Here is a 14,653-nt window from a genome sequence, read left to right on the forward strand (position 1 = left end):
ACCTACACTGGTGCATCGGAATCCAATACTAGTCTCCCAGGAGCCGCTCAAACCACAAACTCTAAGAAGATTCATTCTTCTTGTACATAAGTCCTCATTGTGCCTTTTATATTCAATTCCGATGCGATTTCTGTGTTTCATCATCAATGTGAAGGTCCAAGGTATATAGTAAACCTGCACTGGTGCATCGCAATCTAATACTGGTGTCCCAGGAGCCGCTCAAAGCAAAACTCGTAGAAGATTCAGTCTTCTTGTACTTAAGTCGGCATTGTGCCTTTTATATTCAATTCCGATGCGATTTGTGTGTTTCATCGTCAAAGTGAAGGTCCAAGGGATACAGTAAACCTGCACTGGTGCATCGGAATCCAATACTGGTCGCCCAGGAGCCGCTCAAACCACAAACTCTTAGAAGATTCACTCTCCTTGTACTTAAGTCGGCATTGTGCCTTTTATATTCAATTCCGATGCGATTTCTGTGTTTAATCGTCAATGTGAAGGTCCAAGGGATACAGTAAACCTGCACTGGTGCATCGGAATCCAAAACTGGTCTCCCAGGAGCCGCTCAAAGCACAAACTCTTAGAAGACTCACTCTTCTTGTACTTAAGTCGGCATTGTGCCTTTTGTATTCAATTCCGATGCGATTTCTGTGTTTCATAGTCAATGTGAAGGTCCAAGGGATACAGTAAACCTGCACTGGTGCATCGGAATCCAATACTGGTATCCCAGGAGCCGCTCAAACCACAAACTCTTAGAAGACTCACTCTTCTTGTACTTAAGTCGGCATTGTGCCTTTTATATTCAATTCCGATACGATTTCTGTGTTTCATCGACAATGTGAAGGTCCAAGGGATACAGTAAGCCTGCACTGGTGCATCGGAATCCAATACTAGTCTCCCAGGAGCCGCTCAAACCACAAACTCTTAGAAGACTCACTCTTCTTGTACTTAAGTCGGCATTGTGCCTTTTGTATTCAATTCCGATGCGATTTCTGTGTTTCATAGTCAATGTGAAGGTCCAAGGGATACAGTAAACCTGCACTGGTGCATCGGAATCCAATACTGGTCTCCGACGAGCCGCTCAATCCACAAACTCTTAGAAGATTCACTCTTCTTGTACTTAAGTCGGCATTGTGCCTTTTGTATTCAATTCCGATGCGATTTCTGTGTTTCATCGTCAATGTGAAGGTCCAAGGGATACAGTAAGCCTGCACTGATGCATCGGAATCCAATACTGGTCTCCCAGGAGCCGCTCAAACCACAAACTCTTAGAAGATTCACTCTTCTTGTACTTAAGTCGGCATTGTGCCTTTTATATTCAATTCCGATGCGATTTCTGTGTTTCATCGTCATAGTGAAGGTCAAAGGGATACAGTAAACCTGCACTGGTGCATCGGAATCCAATATTGGTCTCCCAGGAGCCGCTCAAACCACAAACTCTTAGAAGATTCACTCTTCTTGTACTTAAGTCGGCATTGTGCCTTTTATATTCAATTCCGACGCGATTTCTGTGTTTCATCGTCAATGTGAAGGTCCAAGGGATACAGTAAACCTGCACTGGTGGGCGCATCGGAATCCAATACTGGTCTCCCAGGAGCCGCTCAAAGCCCAAACTTTTGGAAGATTCACTCTTCTTGTACATAAGTCAGCATCGTGCCTTTTATATTCAATTCCGATGCGATTTCTGTGTTTCATCGTCAATGTGAAGGTCCAAGGGATACAGTAAACCTGCACTGGTGCATCGGAATCCAATACTGGTCTCCGACGAGTCGCTCAATCCACAAACTCTTAGAAGATTCACTCTTCTTGTACTTAAGTCGGCATTGTGCTTTTTGTATTCAATTCCGATGCGATTTCTGTGTTTCATCGTCAATGTGAAGGTCCAAGGGATACAGTAAACCTGCACTGTTGCATCTGAATCCAATACTGGTCTCCCAGGAGCCGCTCAAAGCACAAACTCTTAGAAGATTCACTCTTCATGTACTTAAGTCGGCATTGTGACTTTTATATTCAATTCCGATGCGATTTCTGTGTTTCATCGTCAAAGTGAAGGTCAAAGGGATACAGTTAACCTGCACTGGTGCATCGGAATCCAATACTGGTCTCCCAGGAGCCGCTCAAACCACAAAATCTTAGGAGATCCACTCTTCTTGTATTTAAGTCGGCATTGTGCTCTTTATATTCATTTCCAATATTTTTTTCTGTGTTTCATTCTCAATGTGAAGGTCCAAGGAATACAGTAAACCTACACTGGTGCATCGGAATCCAATACTGGTCGCCCAGGAGCCGCTCAAACCACAAACTCTTAGAAGATTCACTCTTCTTGTACTTAAGTCGGCATTGTGATTTTTGTATTCAATTCCGATACGATTTCTGTGTTTCATCGACAATGTGAAGGTCCAAGGGATACAGTAAGCCTGCACTGGTGCATCGGAATCCAATACTAGTCTCCCAGGAGCCGCTCAAACCACAAACTCTTAGAAGACTCACTCTTCTTGTACTTAAGTAGGCATTGTGCCTTTTGTATTCAATTCCGATGCGATTTCTGTGTTTCATAGTGAATGTGAAGGTCCAAGGGATACAGTAAACCTGCACTGGTGCATCGGAATCCAATACTGGTCTCCGACGAGCCGCTCAATCCACAAACTCTTAGAAGATTCACTCTTCTTGTACTTAAGTCGGCATTGTGCCTTTTGTATTCAATTCCGATGCGATTTCTGTGTTTCATCGTCAATGTGAAGGTCCAAGGGATACAGTAAACCTGCACTGTTGCATAGGAATCCAATACTGGTCTCCCAGGAGCCGCTCAAACCACAAACTCTTAGAAGATTCACTCTTCTTGTACTTAAGTCGGCATTGTGCCTTTTATATTTAATTCCGATGCGATTTCTGTGTTTCATCGTCATAGTGAAGGTCAAAGGGATACAGTAAACCTGCACTGGTGCATCGGAATCCAATACTGGTCTCCCAGGAGCCGCTCAAACCACAAACTCTTAGAAGATTCACTCTTCTTGTACTTAAGTCGGCATTTTGCGTTTTATATTCAATTCCGACGCAATTTCTGTGTTTCATCGTCAATGTGAAGGTCCAAGGGATACAGTAAACCTGCACTGGTGGGCGCATCGGAATCCAATACTGGTCTCGCAGGAGCCGCTCAAAGCACAAACTTTTAGAAGATTCACTCTTCTTGTACATAAGTCGGCATCGTGCCTTTTATATTCAATTCCGATGCGATTTCTGTGTTTCATCGTCAATGTGAAGGTCCAAGGGATACAGTAAACCTGCACTGGTGCATCGGAATCCAATACTGGTCTCCCAGGAGCCGCTTAAACAACAAACTCTTAGGAGATCCACTCTTCATGTACTTAAGTCGGCATTGTGCTTTTTATATTCAATTCCGATATTTTTTTCTGTGTTTCATCGTCAATGTGAAGGTCCAAGGGATACAGTAAACTCGCACTGGTGAATCGGAAACCAATAGTGGTCTCCCAGGAGCCGCTCAAACCACAAACTCTTAGGAGATTCACTATTCTTGTACTTAAGTCGGCATTGTGCCTTTCATATTCAATTCCGATATTTTTTTCTTTGTTTCAACGTCAATGTGAAGGTCCAAGGGATACAGTAAGCCTGCACTGGTGCATCGGAATCCAACACTGGTCTTCCAGGAGCCGCGCAAACCACAAACTCTTAGAAGATTCACTCTTCTTGTACTTAAGTCGGCATTGTGCATTTTATATTCAATTCCGATACGATTTCTGTGTTTCATCGTCAATGTGAAGGTCCAAGGGATACAGTAAACCTGCACTGGTGCATCGGAATCCAATACTGGTCTCCCAGGAGCCGCTCAAAGCACAAACTCTTAGAGGATTCACTCTTGTTGTACTTAAGTCGGCATTGTGCCTTTTATGTTAAATTCCGATGCGATTTCTGTGTTTCATCGTCAATGTGAAGGTCCAAGGGATACAGTAAACCTGCACTGGTGCATCGGAATCCAATACTGGTCTCCGACGAGCCGCTCAATCCACAAACTCTTAGAAGATTCACTCTTCTTGTACTTAAGTCGGCATTGTGCTTTTTGTATTCAATTCCGATGCGATTTCTGTGTTTCATCGTCAATGTGAAGGTCCAAGGGATACAGTAAACCTGCACTGGTGCATTGGAATCCAATACTGGTCTCCGACGAGCCGCTCAATCCACAAACTCTTAGAAGATTCACTCTTCTTGTACTTAAGTCGGCATTGTGCTTTTTGTATTCAATTCCGATGCGATTTCTGTGTTTCATCGTCAATGTGAAGGTCCAAGGGATACAGTAAACCTGCACTGTTGCATCTGAATCCAATACTGGTCTCCCAGGAGCCGCTCAAAGCACAAACTCTTAGAAGATTCACTCTTCATGTACTTAAGTCGGCATTGTGACTTTTATATTCAATTCCGATGCGATTTCTGTGTTTCATCGTCAAAGTGAAGGTCAAAGGGATACAGTTAACCTGCACTGGTGCATCGGAATCCAATACTGGTCTCCCAGGAGCCGCTCAAACCACAAAATCTTAGGAGATCCACTCTTCTTGTACTTAAGTCGGCATTGTGCTTTTTATATTCATTTCCGATATTTTTTTCTGTGTTTCATTGTCAATGTGAAGGTCCAAGGAATACAGTAAACCTACACTGGTGCATCGGAATCCAATACTAGTCTCCCAGGAGCCGCTCAAACCACAAACTCTAAGAAGATTCATTCTTCTTGTACATAAGTCCTCATTGTGCCTTTTATATTCAATTCCGATGCGATTTCTGTGTTTCATCATCAATGTGAAGGTCCAAGGTATATAGTAAACCTGCACTGGTGCATCGCAATCTAATACTGGTGTCCCAGGAGCCGGTCAAAGCAAAACTCGTAGAAGATTCAGTCTTCTTGTACTTAAGTCGGCATTGTGCCTTTTATATTCAATTCCGATGCGATTTGTGTGTTTCATCGTCAAAGTGAAGGTCCAAGGGATACAGTAAACCTGCACTGGTGCATCGGAATCCAATACTGGTCGCCCAGGAGCCGCTCAAACCACAAACTCTTAGAAGATTCACTCTCCTTGTACTTAAGTCGGCATTGTGCCTTTTATATTCAATTCCGATGCGATTTCTGTGTTTAATCGTCAATGTGAAGGTCCAAGGGATACAGTAAACCTGCACTGGTGCATCGGAATCCAATACTGGTCTCCCAGGAGCCGCTCAAAGCACAAACTCTTAAAAGACTCACTCTTCTTGTACTTAAGTCGGCATTGTGCCTTTTGTATTCAATTCCGATGCGATTTCTGTGTTTCATAGTCAATGTGAAGGTCCAAGGGATACAGTAAACCTGCACTGGTGCATCGGAATCCAATACTGGTATCCCAGGAGCCGCTCAAACCACAAACTCTTAGAAGACTCACTCTTCTTGTACTTAAGTCGGCATTGTGCCTTTTATATTTAATTCCGATATGATTTCTGTGTTTCATCGACAATGTGAAGGTCCAAGGGATACAGTAAGCCTGCACTGGTGCATCGGAATCCAATACTAGTCTCCCAGGAGCCGCTCAAACCACAAACTCTTAGAAGACTCACTCTTCTTGTACTTAAGTCGGCATTGTGCCTTTTGTATTCAATTCCGATGCGATTTCTGTGTTTCATAGTCAATGTGAAGGTCCAAGGGATACAGTAAACCTGCACTGGTGCATCGGAATCCAATACTGGTCTCCGACGAGCCGCTCAATCCACAAACTCTTAGAAGATTCACTCTTCTTGTACTTAAGTCGGCATTGTGCCTTTTGTATTCAATTCCGATGCGATTTCTGTGTTTCATCGTCAATGTGAAGGTCCAAGGGATACAGTAAACCTGCACTGATGCATCGGAATCCAATACTGGTCTCCCAGGAGCCGCTCAAACCACAAACTCTTAGAAGATTCACTCTTCTTGTACTTAAGTCGGCATTGTGCCTTTTATATTCAATACAGATGCGATTTCTGTGTTTCATCGTCATAGTGAAGGTCAAAGGGATACAGTAAACCTGCACTGGTGCATCGGAATCCAATACTGGTCTCCCAGGAGCCGCTCAAACCACAAACTCTTAGAAGATTCACTCTTCTTGTACTTAAGTCGGCATTGTGCTTTTTATATTCAATTCCGATATTTTTTTCTGTGTTTCATCGTCAATGTGAAGGTCCAAGGGATACAGTAATCTCGCACTGGTGCATCGGAAACCAATACTGGTCTCCCAGGAGCCGCTCAAACCACAAACTCTTAGGAGATTCACTATTCTTGTACTTAAGTCGGCATTGTGCCTTTTATATTCAATTCCGATATTTTTTTCTTTGTTTCAACGTCAATGTGAAGGTCCAAGGGATACAGTAAACCTGCACTGTAGCATCGGAATCTAGTAATACTGGTGTCCCAGGAGCCGCTCAAAACACAAACTCATAGAAGATTCACTCTTCTTGTACTTAAGTCGGCATTGTGCCTCTTATATTCAATTCCGATGCGATTTCTGTGTTTCATCGTCAACGTGAAGGTCCAAGGGGTACTGTAAACCTGCACTGGTGCATCGGAATCTAATACTGGTCTCCCAGGAGCTGCTCAAGGCACAAACTCTTAGAAGATTCACTCTTCTTGTACTTAATTCGGCATTGTGTCCTTTATATTCAATTCCGATGCGATTTCTATGTTTCATCGTCAATGTGAAGGTCCAAGGGATACAGTAAACCTTCACTGGTGCATCGGAATCCAATACTGGTCTCCCAGGAGCCGCTAAAACCACAAACTCTTAGAAGATTCACTCTTCTTGTACGTAAGTCGGCATTGTGCCTTTTATATTCAAGTCCGATGCGATTTCTGTGTTTCATCGTCAATGGGAAGGTCCAAGGGATTCAGTAAACCTGCACTGGTGCATCGGAATCTAATACTGGTCTCCCAGGAGCCGCTCAAGGGACAAACTCTTACAAGATTCACTCCTCTTGTACTTAAGTCGGAATTGTGCCTTTTATATTCAATTCCGATGCGATTTCTGTGTTTCATCGTCAATGTGAAGGTCCAAGGGATACAGTAAACCTGCACTGGTGCATCGGAATCCAACACTGGTCTTCCAGGAGCCGCGCAAACCACAAACTCTTAGAAGATTCACTCTTCTTGTACTTAAGTCGGCATTGTGCATTTTATATTCAATTCCGATACGATTTCTGTGTTTCATCGTCAATGTGAAGGTCCAAGGGATACAGTAAACCTGCACTGGTGCATCGGAATCCAATACTGGTCTCCCAGGAGCCGCTCAAAGCACAAACTCTTAGAGGATTCACTCTTGTTGTACTTAAGTCGGCATTGTGCCTTTTATGTTAAATTCCGATGCGATTTCTGTGTTTCATCGTCAATGTGAAGGTCCAAGGGATACAGTAAACCTGCACTGGTGCATCGGAATCCAATACTGGTTTCCGACGAGCCGCTCAATCAACAAACTCTTAGAAGATTCACTCTTCTTGTACTTAAGTCGGCATTGTGCTTTTTGTATTCAATTCCGATGCGATTTCTGTGTTTCATCGTCAATGTGAAGGTCCAAGGGATACAGTAAACCTGCACTGGTGCATTGGAATCCAATACTGGTCTCCGACGAGCCGCTCAATCCACAAACTCTTAGAAGATTCACTCTTCTCGTACTTAAGTCGGCATTGTGCTTTTTGTATTCAATTCCGATGCGATTTCTGTGTTTCATCGTCAATGTGAAGGTCCAAGGGATACAGTAAACCTGCACTGTTGCATCTGAATCCAATACTGGTCTCCCAGGAGCCGCTCAAAGCACAAACTCTTAGAAGATTCACTCTTCATGTACTTAAGTCGGCATTGTGACTTTTATATTCAATTCCGATGCGATTTCTGTGTTTCATCGTCAAAGTGAAGGTCAAAGGGATACAGTTAACCTGCACTGGTGCATCGGAATCCAATACTGGTCTCCCAAGAGCCGCTCAAACCACAAAATCTTAGGAGATCCACTCTTCTTGTACTTAAGTCGGCATTGTGCTTTTTATATTCATTTCCGATATTTTTTTCTGTGTTTCATTGTCAATGTGAAGGTCCAAGGAATACAGTAAACCTACACTGGTGCATCGGAATCCAATACTAGTCTCCCAGGAGCCGCTCAAACCACAAACTCTAAGAACATTCATTCTTCTTGTACATAAGTCCTCATTGTGCCTTTTATATTCAATTCCGATGCGATTTCTGTGTTTCATCATCAATGTGAAGGTCCAAGGTATATAGTAAACCTGCACTGGTGCATCGCAATCTAATACTGGTGTCCCAGGAGCCGGTCAAAGCAAAACTCGTAGAAGATTCAGTCTTCTTGTACTTAAGTCGGCATTGTGCCTTTTATATTCAATTCCGATGCGATTTGTGTGTTTCATCGTCAAAGTGAAGGTCCAAGGGATACAGTAAACCTGCACTGGTGCATCGGAATCCAATACTGGTCGCCCAGGAGCCGCTCAAACCACAAACTCTTAGAAGATTCACTCTCCTTGTACTTAAGTCGGCACTGTGCCTTTTATATTCAATTCCGATGCGATTTCTGTGTTTAATCGTCAATGTGAAGGTCCAAGGGATACAGTAAACCTGCACTGGTGCATCGGAATCCAATACTGGTCTCCCAGGAGCCGCTCAAAGCACAAACTCTTAAAAGACTCACTCTTCTTGTACTTAAGTCGGCATTGTGCCTTTTGTATTCAATTCCGATGCGATTTCTGTGTTTCATAGTCAATGTGAAGGTCCAAGGGATACAGTAAACCTGCACTGGTGCATCGGAATCCAATACTGGTATCCCAGGAGCCGCTCAAACCACAAACTCTTAGAAGACTCACTCTTCTTGTACTTAAGTCGGCATTGTGCCTTTTATATTCAATTCCGATATGATTTCTGTGTTTCATCGACAATGTGAAGGTCCAAGGGATACAGTAAGCCTGCACTGGTGCATCGGAATCCAATACTAGTCTCCCAGGAGCCGCTCAAACCACAAACTCTTAGAAGACTCACTCTTCTTGTACTTAAGTCGGCATTGTGCCTTTTGTATTCAATTCCGATGCGATTTCTGTGTTTCATAGTCAATGTGAAGGTCCAAGGGATACAGTAAACCTGCACTGGTGCATCGGAATCCAATACTGGTCTCCGACGAGCCGCTCAATCCACAAACTCTTAGAAGATTCACTCTTCTTGTACTTAAGTCGGCATTGTGCCTTTTGTATTCAATTCCGATGCGATTTCTGTGTTTCATCGTCAATGTGAAGGTCCAAGGGATACAGTAAGCCTGCACTGATGCATCGGAATCCAATACTGGTCTCCCAGGAGCCGCTCAAACCACAAACTCTTAGAAGATTCACTCTTCTTGTACTTAAGTCGGCATTGTGCCTTTTATATTCAATTCCGATGCGATTTCTGTGTTTCATCGTCATAGTGAAGGTCAAAGGGATACAGTAAACCTGCACTGGTGCATCGGAATCCAATACTGGTCTCCCAGGAGCCGCTCAAACCACAAACTCTTAGAAGATTCACTCTTCTTGTACTTAAGTCGGCATTGTGCCTTTTATATTCAATTCCGACGCGATTTCTGTGTTTCATCGTCAATGTGAAGGTCCAAGGGATACAGTAAACCTGCACTGGTGGGCGCATCGGAATCCAATACTGGTCTCCCAGGAGCCGCTCAAAGCACAAACTTTTGGAAGATTCACTCTTCTTGTACATAAGTCAGCATCGTGCCTTTTATATTCAATTCCGATGCGATTTCTGTGTTTCATCGTCAATGTGAAGGTCCAAGGGATACAGTAAACCTGCACTGGTGCATCGGAATCCAATACTGGTCTCCCAGGAGCCGCTCAAACCACAAACTCTTAGGAGATCCACTCTTCATGTACTTAAGTCGGCATTGTGCTTTTTATATTCAATTCCGATATTTTTTTCTGTGTTTCATCGTCAATGTGAAGGTCCAAGGGATACAGTAATCTCGCACTGGTGCATCGGAAACCAATACTGGTTTCCCAGGAGCCGCTCAAACCACAAACTCTTAGGAGATTCACTATTCTTGTACTTAAGTCGGCATTGTGCCTATTATATTCAATTCCGATATTTTTTTCTTTGTTTCAACGTCAATGTGAAGGTCCAAGGGATACAGTAAACCTGCACTGTAGCATCGGAATCTAGTAATACTGGTGTCCCAGGAGCCGCTCAAAACACAAACTCATAGAAGATTCACTCTTCTTGTACTTAAGTCGGCATTGTGCCTTTTATATTCAATTCCGATGCGATTTCTGTGTTTCATCGTCAACGTGAAGGTCCAAGGGGTACTGTAAACCTGCACTGGTGCATCGGAATCTAATACTGGTCTCCCAGGAGCTGCTCAAGGCACAAACTCTTAGAAGTTTCACTCTTCTTGTACTTAATTCGGCATTGTGTCCTTTATATTCAATTCCGATGCGATTTCTATGTTTCATCGTCAATGTGAAGGTCCAAGGGATACAGTAAACCTTCACTGGTGCATCGGAATCCAATACTGGTCTCCCAGGAGCCGCTAAAACCACAAACTCTTAGAAGATTCACTCTTCTTGTACGTAAGTCGGCATTGTGCCTTTTATATTCAAGTCCGATGCGATTTCTGTGTTTCATCGTCAATGGGAAGGTCCAAGGGATTCAGTAAACCTGCACTGGTGCATCGGAATCTAATACTGGTCTCCCAGGAGCCGCTCAAGGGACAAACTCTTACAAGATTCACTCCTCTTGTACTTAAGTCGGAATTGTGCCTTTTATATTCAATTCCGATGCGATTTCTGTGTTTCATCGACAATGTGAAGGTCCAAGGGATACAGTAAACCTGCACTGGTGCATCGGAATCCAATACTGGTCTCCCAGGAGCCGCTCAAACCACAAACTCTTAGAAGATTCACTCTTCTTGTACTTAATTCGCCATTGTGCCCTTTATATTCAATTCCGATGCGATTTCTATGTTTCATCGTCAATGTGAAGGTCCGAGGGATACAGTAAACCTTGACTGGTGCATCGGAATCCAATACTGGTCTCCCAGGAGCCGCTCAAACCACAAACTCTTAGAAGATTCACTCTTCTTGTACGTAAGTCGGCATTGTGCCTTTTATATTCAATTCCGATGCGATTTCTGTATTTCATCGTTAATGGGATGGTCCAAGGGATTCAGTAAACCTGCACTGGCGCATCGGAATCTAATACTGGTCTCCCAGGAGCCGCTCAAGGAACAAACTCTTACAAGATTCACTCTTCTTGTACTTTAGTCGGAATTGTGCCTTTTATATTCAATTCCGATGCGATTTCTGTGTTTCATCGTCAATGTGAAGGTCCAAGGGATACAGTAAACCTGCACTGGTGCATCGGAATCCAATACTGGTCTCCCAGGAACCGCTCAATTCCCAAACTCTTAGAAGACTCTCTCTTCTTGTACTTAAGTCGACATTGCGCCTTTGATATTCAATTCCGATGCGATTTCTGTGTTTCATCGTCAATGTGAAGGTCCAAGGGATACAGTAAACCTGCACTGGTGCATCGAAATCCAATACTGGTCTCCCAGGAGCCGCTCAAATCACAAACTCTTAGAAGACTCACTCTTCTTGTACTTAAGTCGACATTGTGCCTTTTATATTCAACTCCGACGCGATTTCTGTGTTTCATCGTCAATGTGAAGGTCCAAGGGATACAGTAAACCTGCACTGGTGGGCGCATCGGAATCCAATACTGGTCTCCCAGGAGCCGCTCACAGCACAATCTCTTAGAAGACTCACTCTTCTTGTACGTAAGTTGGCATTGGGCCTTTTATATTCAATTCCGATGCGATTTCTGTGTTTCATCGTCAATGGGAAGGTCCAAGGGATTCAGTAAACCTGCACTGGTGCATCGGAATTTAATACTGGTCTCCCAGGAGCCGCTCAAGGGACAAACTCTTACAAGATTCACTCTTCTTGTACTTAAGTCGGAATTGTGCCTTTTATATTCAATTCCGATGCGATTTCTGTGTTTCATTGTCAATGTGAAGGTCCAAGGGATACAGTAAACCTGCACTGGTTCATCGGAATCCAATACTGGTCTCCCAGGAGCCGCTCAAAACACAAACTCTTAGATGATTCACTCTTCTTGTACTTAAGTCGACATTGTACCTTTTATTTTCAATTCCGATGCGATTTCTGTGTTTCATCGTCAATGTGAAGGTCCAAGGGATACAGTAAACCTGCACTGGTGCATCGGAATCCAATACTGGTCACCCAGGAGCCGCTCAAATCACAAACTCATAGAAGACTCACTCTTCTTGTACTTAAGTCGACATTGTGCCTTTTATATTCAATTCCGATGCGATTTCTGTGTTTCATCGTCAATGTGAAGGTCCAAGGGATACAGTAAACCTGCACTGGTGCATCGGAATCCAATACTGGTCTCCCAGGAACCGCTCAAATCACAAACTCTTAGAAGACTCACTCTTCTTGTACTTAAGTCGACATTGTGCCTTTTATATTCAACTCCGACGCGATTTCTGTGTTTCATCGTCAATGTGAAGGTCCAAGGGATATAGTAAACCTGCACTGGTGGGCGTATCGGAATCCAATACTGGTCTCCCAGGAGCCGCTTAAAGCACAAACTCTTAGAAGACTCACTCTTCTTGTACTTAAGTCGGCATCGTGCCTTTTATATTCAATTCCGATGCGATTTCTGTGTTTCATCGTCAATGTGAAGGTCCAAGGGATACAGTAAACCTGCACTGCTGCATCGGAATCCAATACTGGTCTCCCAGGAGCCGCTCAAATCACAAACTCTTAGAAGACTCACTCTTCTTGTACTTAAGTCAACATTGTGCCTTTTATATTCAATTCCGATGCGATTTCTGTGTTTCATCGTCAATGTGCAGGTCCAAGGGATACAGTAAACCTGCACTGGTGCATCGGAATCCAATACTGGTCTCCCAGGAGCCGCTCAAATCACAAACTCTTAGAAGACTCACTCTTCTTGTACTTAAGTCGGCATTGTGCCTTTTATATTCAATTCCGATATGATTTCTGTGTTTCATCGACAATGTGAAGGTCCAAGGGATGCAGTAAGCCTGCACTGGTGCATCGGAATCCAATACTAGTCTCCCAGGAGCCGCTCAAACCACAAACTCTTAGAAGACTCACTCTTCTTGTACTTAAGTCGGCATTGTGCCTTTTGTATTCAATTCCGATGCGATTTCTGTGTTTCATAGTCAATGTGAAGGTCCAAGGGATACAGTAAACCTGCACTGGTGCATCGGAATCCAATACTGGTCTCCGACGAGCCGCTCAATCCACAAACTCTTAGAAGATTCACTCTTCTTGTACTTAAGTCGGCATTGTGCCTTTTGTATTCAATTCCGATGCGATTTCTGTGTTTCATCGTCAATGTGAAGGTCCAAGGGATACAGTAAACCTGCACTGATGCATTGGAATCTAATACTGGTCTCCCAGGAGCCGCTCAAACCACAAACTCTTAGAAGATTCACTCTTCTTGTACTTAAGTCGGCATTGTGCCTTTTATATTCAATACAGATGCGATTTCTGTGTTTCATCGTCATAGTGAAGGTCAAAGGGATACAGTAAACCTGCACTGGTGCATCGGAATCCAATACTGGTCTCCCAGGAGCCGCTCAAACCACAAACTCTTAGAAGATTCACTCTTCTTGTACTTAAGTCGGCATTGTGCCTTTTATATTCAATTCCGACGCGATTTCTGTGTTTCATCGTCAATGTGAAGGTCCAAGGGATACAGTAAACCTGCACTGGTGGGCGCATCGGAATCCAATACTGGTCTCCCAGGAGCCGCTCAAAGCACAAACTTTTGGAAGATTCACTCTTCTTGTACATAAGTCAGCATCGTGCCTTTTATATTCAATTCCGATGCGATTTCTGTGTTTCATCGTCAATGTGAAGGTCCAAGGGATACAGTAAACCTGCACTGGTGCATCGGAATCCAATACTGGTCTCCCAGGAGCCGCTCAAACCACAAACTCTTAGGAGATCCACTCTTCATGTACTTAAGTCGGCATTGTGCTTTTTATATTCAATTCCGATATTTTTTTCTGTGTTTCATCGTCAATGTGAAGGTCCAAGGGATACAGTAATCTCGCACTGGTGCATCGGAAACCAATACTGGTCTCCCAGGAGCCGCTCAAACCACAAACTCTTAGGAGATTCACTATTCTTGTACTTAAGTCGGCATTGTGCCTATTATATTCAATTCCGATATTTTTTTCTTTGTTTCAACGTCAATGTGAAGGTCCAAGGGATACAGTAAACCTGCACTGTAGCATCGGAATCTAGTAATACTGGTGTCCCAGGAGCCGCTCAAACCACAAACTCATAGAAGATTCACTCTTCTTGTACTTAAGTCGGCATTGTGCCTTTTATATTCAATTCCGATGCGATTTCTGTGTTTCATCGTCAACGTGAAGGTCCAAGGGGTACTGTAAACCTGCACTGGTGCATCGGAATCTAATACTGGTCTCCCAGGAGCTGCTCAAGGCACAAACTCTTAGAAGATTCACTCTTCTTGTACTTAATTCGGCATTGTGTCCTTTATATTCAATTCCGATGCGATTTCTATGTTTCATCGTCAATGTGAAGGTCCAAGGGA

Source organism: Schistocerca nitens, unplaced genomic scaffold (assembly GCF_023898315.1).
Source record: "Schistocerca nitens isolate TAMUIC-IGC-003100 unplaced genomic scaffold, iqSchNite1.1 HiC_scaffold_528, whole genome shotgun sequence".
Taxonomy (NCBI): domain Eukaryota; kingdom Metazoa; phylum Arthropoda; class Insecta; order Orthoptera; family Acrididae; genus Schistocerca; species Schistocerca nitens.